Source organism: Passer domesticus, chromosome 17, assembly GCF_036417665.1.
Source record: "Passer domesticus isolate bPasDom1 chromosome 17, bPasDom1.hap1, whole genome shotgun sequence".
In the NCBI taxonomy this organism is placed as follows: Eukaryota; Metazoa; Chordata; class Aves; order Passeriformes; family Passeridae; genus Passer; species Passer domesticus.
Genome location: NC_087490.1, coordinates 5,298,944 through 5,306,256, shown reverse-complemented (window position 1 = coordinate 5,306,256; position 7,313 = coordinate 5,298,944).

The window sequence follows — 7,313 nt, the reverse complement described above, 5'->3', positions numbered from 1 at the left end:
GCCCTGTGCCACCACTGCTAGTCTTAGAAATGTGTGGCAACAAAATATTTTTTAAAATATCTTAGAAAGAAAAGTATTTTTTAATTGCTTACCAAAATGGCAGGGCAGTTACTTGGTTTTTTTTGCTTCTAAACTCCTCAGTTCTGTATTACCCAGATGATAATTTTCTGCACTTGTATAAAACAAAAATAGTTTTGCTCTAAAAGATGAGATTTGGCACTTAGGGCAAAATTCCCCTCTCCAATCTGCAATGCAGATGCCGTCACCGCAGAGCAGATTCCCAGCGCCTTCCTGCTTTCAACTGATGCAGAAAACTTCCCTGACCTCCATGGGAGCTCCATGGAAGGGGCCACAGGGGAGAATATTCCCTGATGTACCTCCCATGTCCAGAACCAAATCAGGACAAACACTGAATTCGTGCTGGGAGGAGCCATTTTAAGCTGGTTCTTCTGCAATCAGATTTCCTTGGAATAACTGAGCAGGATCTGGTGGAGAAGCTGGGAGTTTGGCGAGGCTTTGCACAAGTCTGTGAGTGGTTTCCTTTCCTGAATCAAGGTGACAGCTCTGCAAACCTACGAGTGAAAATTTGCCATCAAACCCAAATCCTGGCAGTCTGTGTTATGTGCAGGAAGAATTAATTTCCCCACAGTGCTGCCCTCAAGTTCCTTGTGTCCTTCCACTTCTTCCATCCTACCACTGTCCCCCTACACATCCCATCTGTCACATGCCTAAGATAACATGGAAAAGTCCTGCAGGGAGCAGCCCTCGGGATGAAGTGGGTCTGAATCCTTTTGGTATTTGTACTGGGGAAAGTCCCTTCCCCTGTGAGGGAGAATGTTAAAGCCAGCCCCACTTGCTGGCTCTGTGTGCCTCGAGGCAATGAAAGCAGGATTTTCTCTTTAAAACACTGCTAATTAGAATGAATAAATCTAATGAAATAATCACAGTGAATATTAATTGAAATAACCCCCCAAATCTCACCTAGATGTAGTTGGAATTCTTCAATTGCTTTTTTGGCTATACAGGCATACAAATAAATTTGTATATGAACATCTATGTCTGGGAGAGTGTGAAAAACCAAAAAATCACAAACACTAGTGGAAATTTATTTTGGTAGAAATTTCCAGCAGAAATATTTGTTCATCCATGTTGGAATCAATTTCCTTCTTCTCCGTAAATCATTGTATTTGTGAAAAAGAGGGAGAAGAAAGTCACCTGGTCCAGGTTTCTGGGCCAGAGTTGGCAAATAATTGAAGGTACTGGGGAAAATTTTGAAAAATAGTTTTTTGTTAAAATGAGATCAGAGCGATCCTGCTAAAAATGAGCAGGGCCTGGACACATTAGTAGTTTTAGAAACTGTTATTTTAGTAGTTTTCAAATGTTATTTCTCCTGGTGCATGGACTGAAGTCAGTCCAGGGGAACTCATGAAACAAATCCCTGACATTCAAATTCTTCCTGCACTGCAAACAGAAGGGGCTAAAGCCATGGAGGGAACTAGTGCTGAAAATGGTTCTGGTGCAGTTCCTTCCAGTTTTCCAAAACCAAGATCTTACCTTGGAAAATGTATTGCAACATAAAACAAGAGAGTTTGGGTTCTGTGGGGAGAATAGGAAGACTTTCTTTGCATCTTATTACTGGCTTACTACTTAAATTTCTGTCTGACTTCTTAAAATGAATTTTCTTTATAGGACAGCAAATGTTAAATGTGGTATCACATACACCTTTGTCTGGAATTTTGTTCTTTATAAGAGATGTTATTTTTAAATTTCTTGGATGAGACAAGAGGCCTCTCTGTTTAAGTGCCTCACTTGGTTCTGTGGTGTCTGTGTTAGGTTGCACCTCTATAATTTTTTTCATAACCTTGGGCAAGTCACTTAATACCTGCATTTCATTCAAACCCAAACTGGGTGCCAAGAGCTGGAACCTGCCTGCTAAGCCAGCCTTCATCACAGACTTGAGGAGTTGCCTCAATAAGAAGGAAATTGCAAGATTAATTAATATCATGTGTTCTGGGATTAATTCACTCCAAAAATTTCATGTGAGATACAACGGGAATATATTATAAATATTGATTTAAGTACATGGTTGGTTTTAAAAGAGGAGGTGCTGTCTCAACATGAAAAAAGTTTCTGAGAGGTTTTGCCTTGCTCACATGATTCATACATTTTAAATGCAGTATTGATCTTTGCCATTCAGTGGAAATGAAGGGATAAAATTCTCCTTTTCAATTGTAGAATAATACAAAAGGAACCACAATTATTTCAAAGCTTTCCCTTTCTAAGTTGTAATCAACACCAGAGCTAGAACACACCCCAGACTGTGGTGTGCAAACTCATCAGCTGCAGTGCCCCAGCTCAGAAAGGTCTTGTCTGATCCCCCAGGACAGACTCTGTCCTGTGGGAGAAATTCAGTGAAAATCCTGGTGATCAAGGTCTCTCCCAGAGCACGATTTCTCATCCCCTGCCTGTTACTGCATTACACAAGAAATCTCCAATTTAGCCTCTAATCCTGGCAAGCATTTCTTGGCCCACGTCGCTGTCCTTTCATGTTGGCCAAGTTTAGAGGGGGAGAAGGAGGAGGCTGAAGATGAGCCAGCTGGTTTTAAACCCTTCAGTGCATTCTGTATTCCCTACACGGGGAATAAAGACAAGCTCTGGGCCTCTTGTTTGCTTTCTGGAGAATGGCTGGGTCTTAGAGAACAGAGTTCACGTTCTCTTCAACTTGTGTCTTGTGAGTGGTGTAGTGCCTAAAGACCAGGAGGGACAAACTTGTGCTCCAAAGGAAGTTGGCAATAAAGTTTGCTCTATAAAAAGAAACCTGCAGTTAGGATCCAGTTTCCTATTCTGAGTAAAGGCAGGGTGTCGAGTCAGAAATTCCGACCCAGCGGGTCAGGAAGGATTCCAGGACATCTTGAATCACAACTCCAATGTGTTCCCTTCCTTTCACCCTTTGGCCCAAGTCCCACTGGGATTACTACTCAGAACTATTTTATTCAATTCACTCTGTGCCTGGTGCTTGGTGTGAATACACACTGTGTTTTCCAAAGGCTGCAGCTTCTCTTCATGCCTTAACTGGTTACTCTTGTTTCTCCTCTGCTTATTCTGCACATGAACAGCTCCCCCCTCCACTCAGAAGATTTTTTTGTACCTAAACCACAGGAGACACTGAACTCTACCCTAAACAATAAGCAGCCTTGCTGTTCCTGGTGTCCTTGTTCCTGATATTTCACCTCTATATTATTTGGGTGGTGATTTTATTCCATGCTTATTTCTTAATGAGAATTATTTTGCTGAGGACACAGAAGATTTTTTTTGACATATTTGTATTAGAAACTTTTCTCACCTATCTTTCTGGTTTTGTAATGGCCCAGGTAGAGAATAGGAAATATTCCCCATAGTTGTCATTCTCAAGGGGTGCTGGCTTCCAGCTATAAGGTCACAAAAATAGTATAAGAAGCCATAAATTATATATACTGTGTATAACATGTGGCTCTGTGATACTTTATGATGAGAAGAAGTGAAAATTTCAGATCTGTCTGGAAAGAAGACAAAAGGTAAAATAGGGAAATCACTTGTAATGTAGAATAACTTAAAGTTGGTGAAATGGAGCCTGTGGGACACACTTACCTGGATGGTTTTACTGAACATTTATTGAATCCCACCCTCCTGGTTTCTTCCCCCCAACAGGACACTAAATGAGCTGACGATGGGATTTCTTTCTTTCCACAATTCTGAAAGCAGCACATACTAAGGATGAAATGTCCAAAGGTAAAGATAGTGCAGTGATTAGCAGAGACAATAGACACCTAAAAAGAGAAGAAAAATCTAAAAGGTGCAATAACAACCTTAGAAGGAAAATATCCTTGCAGGTCAGTGGAATTCATGGGATGAGCTTATTCCCCATGGTTTCAGTGGTTCTGTGGTTCAAAGAGATGAGCTTGCACAGGGCCTTACCGGCCATTAGGTAAAGCAGTCAGTGGCAAAATAAGGCAAAATAAGTCTGTGCTTTACTCATTAGGCTTTAATAATTCTTCTCTTTTGCCCAGTGTATCTCTCACAGTGCTGCACACTGGGCTATCATCAAAGCAAGGGTGGGGAATGCTCCACCTGGAACAAACACCCTATAATTTAGGACTGAGGTCATTTCCATGGGAGATGTGGGCTTGAACCTCCTCAGGGAGATGTCTCCCATTTCCCTGCTACTGGAGTGACAGGGGACATTGTCCCAGTGACTGCAGAGCATGTTTTCCAAAAGGATCACCTCAGGTACCTAAACTAGAGGGGAATGATCTTGTATGGAGCTCCAGTTCTGTGGGAGGTGAGCAGAGGTGGCCACAGAGGTCAGCACTTTGTACCTGAGGACCACAAGGTTTAAACCTTGCTGTAGGAAGACACTTCAAACACCCCCCTCCCTTCAGGGCTTCCACTGACATTTTGTCTCTGTGTCCCTGTGCTGAGGAACCAAACCTTCCCCATGAACGGGTGTGCCAAGGAAATCCTGAGAGAGCCGTGCCTTCCCTTGGACAGAGTGATGCACAAGCCTGACCCCACTGCAGGCTCTCCCTCAGCTTTTTCCCAGACAGATTAACATCTCTGGGAGCTCTCAGCCTCAGACCAAACCAACCATCAGGTTCATGCCATCCCTCAAACTCTTGACCCTTGGGTATTATTTATCAGGCAGGTATGAAGTGATCAGGAATCCAAGACATATTATTCCAGGTTAATCTGGGACATGTATACAGGACAGAGAGTTTGAACAATGGAGAATCTAGCTGTTTTTTTTTTTTTTTCTTTGCCTGAGAAAGTCTGGATCAAAAATCCACTGCTGAGCTGCAAAGACTCAATTCCTTTCCCCTCCAGGACAGTGGCTGTTCTTTTCCTTATTTTCCTCATTTGCTGGGCAGTTGCCTGCAAAGCTTCAAACTGAGAGTCAGCAGGGAATGCCAGGCTTCCCTTCCCTGCCTTTGCTCCAGCACATGCAGGTTATTTTGGAGGATGACTCCTTTGAAGAAGAAACAATGAACTGTGTGAATCAAACATTTTCACAGCAGTTGAAAACTGGAGATTGGCAGAAAAAGGGAGCAGACAAATATTAAAGACAGTGTAGCAATAACAGACAGGGAGCTAAGAGAGAGATGGGATAGAAGATAACAGGGTATGGGATACAGCACACAAGCTAAGCAGGAAAATTAGGATGAGGAAAGGAATGTGGAAAAATAGAGAGGTAAAGATTGAGAAATCTGTTTCAGGCAAGCAAGCTGAGCTGTCTCTCTTTGGGAAAAGGGAAGGTTAGAACTGTTGACTGACCTCTGATGAAATCTAGCATGTACTTTCACAACCTCTTAATAAGAGCAGTAAAGTAGTTGTATTGCATAATGGTCTGAGAAATGGATACTTGTACCACATTCCAGCACTCCAGCTGTGCTGTCACTGCCAGGACACCAAACTCCTCGTACTGGGCACACTGGGGTCCTGGGGGGCTGCTGCAGGTGCCTTACACAAGGCAGGCTGTGGCCAAGCCTCACAATTTTAGCATTTTTCCCTGGAATCTCTGTTGGACTCCTACATGTTCCTTAAGTGCATGTTTCTTTCACCTGAGGTTCTCTTATGGAGCTGAAAGAAAAGGTTTGGTGACTGGGTTTGGCGTTTAGCACTCATGGCATAATTGAAATTTCGGGACTTGAGGCTGTCATAAAATTTGTTCAAGGAGTTGAAGGCCTGTGGCCAAACACTCACAGCTGATCTGTGGGTTTGTGGTGTGAATGTCCCTGTAAATGAAGCCTGAAGAGCTGGGGGTTTCCCCTATTCTTATCCTGAAAAATACGCTTAAATCTGTGTCCCACAGACATTTGCAATGATCTCTCTGTGCATTCCAGACTTTACAGCTGGCTCTGAGCTGGGGTGACCACACTGCCAAACCCCAAAGCCAATGGATACTTCCCAAAGGCAGAGCCTGAAAGCTCCCAGGCTGTGGTTTGTTCCTGTGGTGGAGGAGCACACGGAAAGCATTTGTTAAGAAGTGATTCCACCTTCCCCATTGAGTGCTGCATTCCTTTATTCCTCCTTTACATCACACTTGCCTTGTCGTTGTTGTTTATTTGGGCACAAAGTCTCCTGCACCTGCAATCCATCACAAATCCTCTGCAGGAGAGTGGTTTTTTTCCTCCTGATCCTGCAGGCACTGGTGTGAGAACCTGTGAGAACACTCCCACAACTCTGCCCCGAGCTGGACAAACCCTGGGCTCAGGGAGCAAACCCCAGACCTGGAGCTGTTCTGCTTTTCACTCGTGCGATCCCAAAACTGCTTCAAACCCCAGCAAATTTACACTGTGTGGTGTCATCTCACAGCCCCTGCCAGTGAATGTAAATGGCATAAAGAGCATGTGGAACAGATGGAATGAGACATGCACGTAAAGAATTAAAGTATTTGTGAGGGAATTTGGCAAGGAGGTTGGAATGCTTCAAGCACTGTGTACGGGGGTGGAGGGAGGGAGACCAGGATGAGTTGTGGGGGCCTCTATGCTGGTGATCCATTTCCTTCAGAAACAGTATGTGACCTATTTCTGTAATTGTGCTAAACATAGCAACAAATATTCCCTTCTTCCCACCTTCCTTCGGGAAGCTTGACAACTTCTTTAGCTGGAGAAAATGTTTCCTTGAGGAAAAGCTGTGCTTGATTTTGCATTGAAATATTAGATGAAAATAAAGAGAGCAAAGGGAAAAAGGAAGGTCTGGATGGGAATAGGATGGTTTGTTACAATCAGGACAGTGCCCTCACCTGTGGGCAGTGCAGGGAAGAAGTGGGGAAACAATCCGTAGCTGCTAAATTCACTTCCATGAAATTACTTGGAATTTTCATTTTGAAATGGTTTTATGGATTGGCTTAGGCCAATTACTTTTAAAATGACATTTTAGGAGATTTTATATACACACACTAAGAGTGACTTTGAGTGGCTCACCAAACTGGAAAGAAACAGGATGAGATTTTATGTAAAAGAGACACAGAAAAGCCTCTGGGAAATGGAATAAAAAGTATGGAATTCTGCAGACTCTTTCCTTTTACAGTTGCTCAAAGCAAACTTGGTAACTCACATTTTTGATCAACTCATTGCATAACCTTTATCTTGGAAGGTACCTCTTGAAGTTCATGCTAATGGCTTGGATTGGCTTTGAGCAGGGAGCTCTCCATGCCACAGGTAACACTCACACAGATTAAGGTGACAGTTTTGTAATCTCCAGTCTGTCTTTCTCAGAGAGAGGTGACAGAAGCCCTAAATCTGAGGATAAATGTTCTTGTTCACTGCACAAAACAT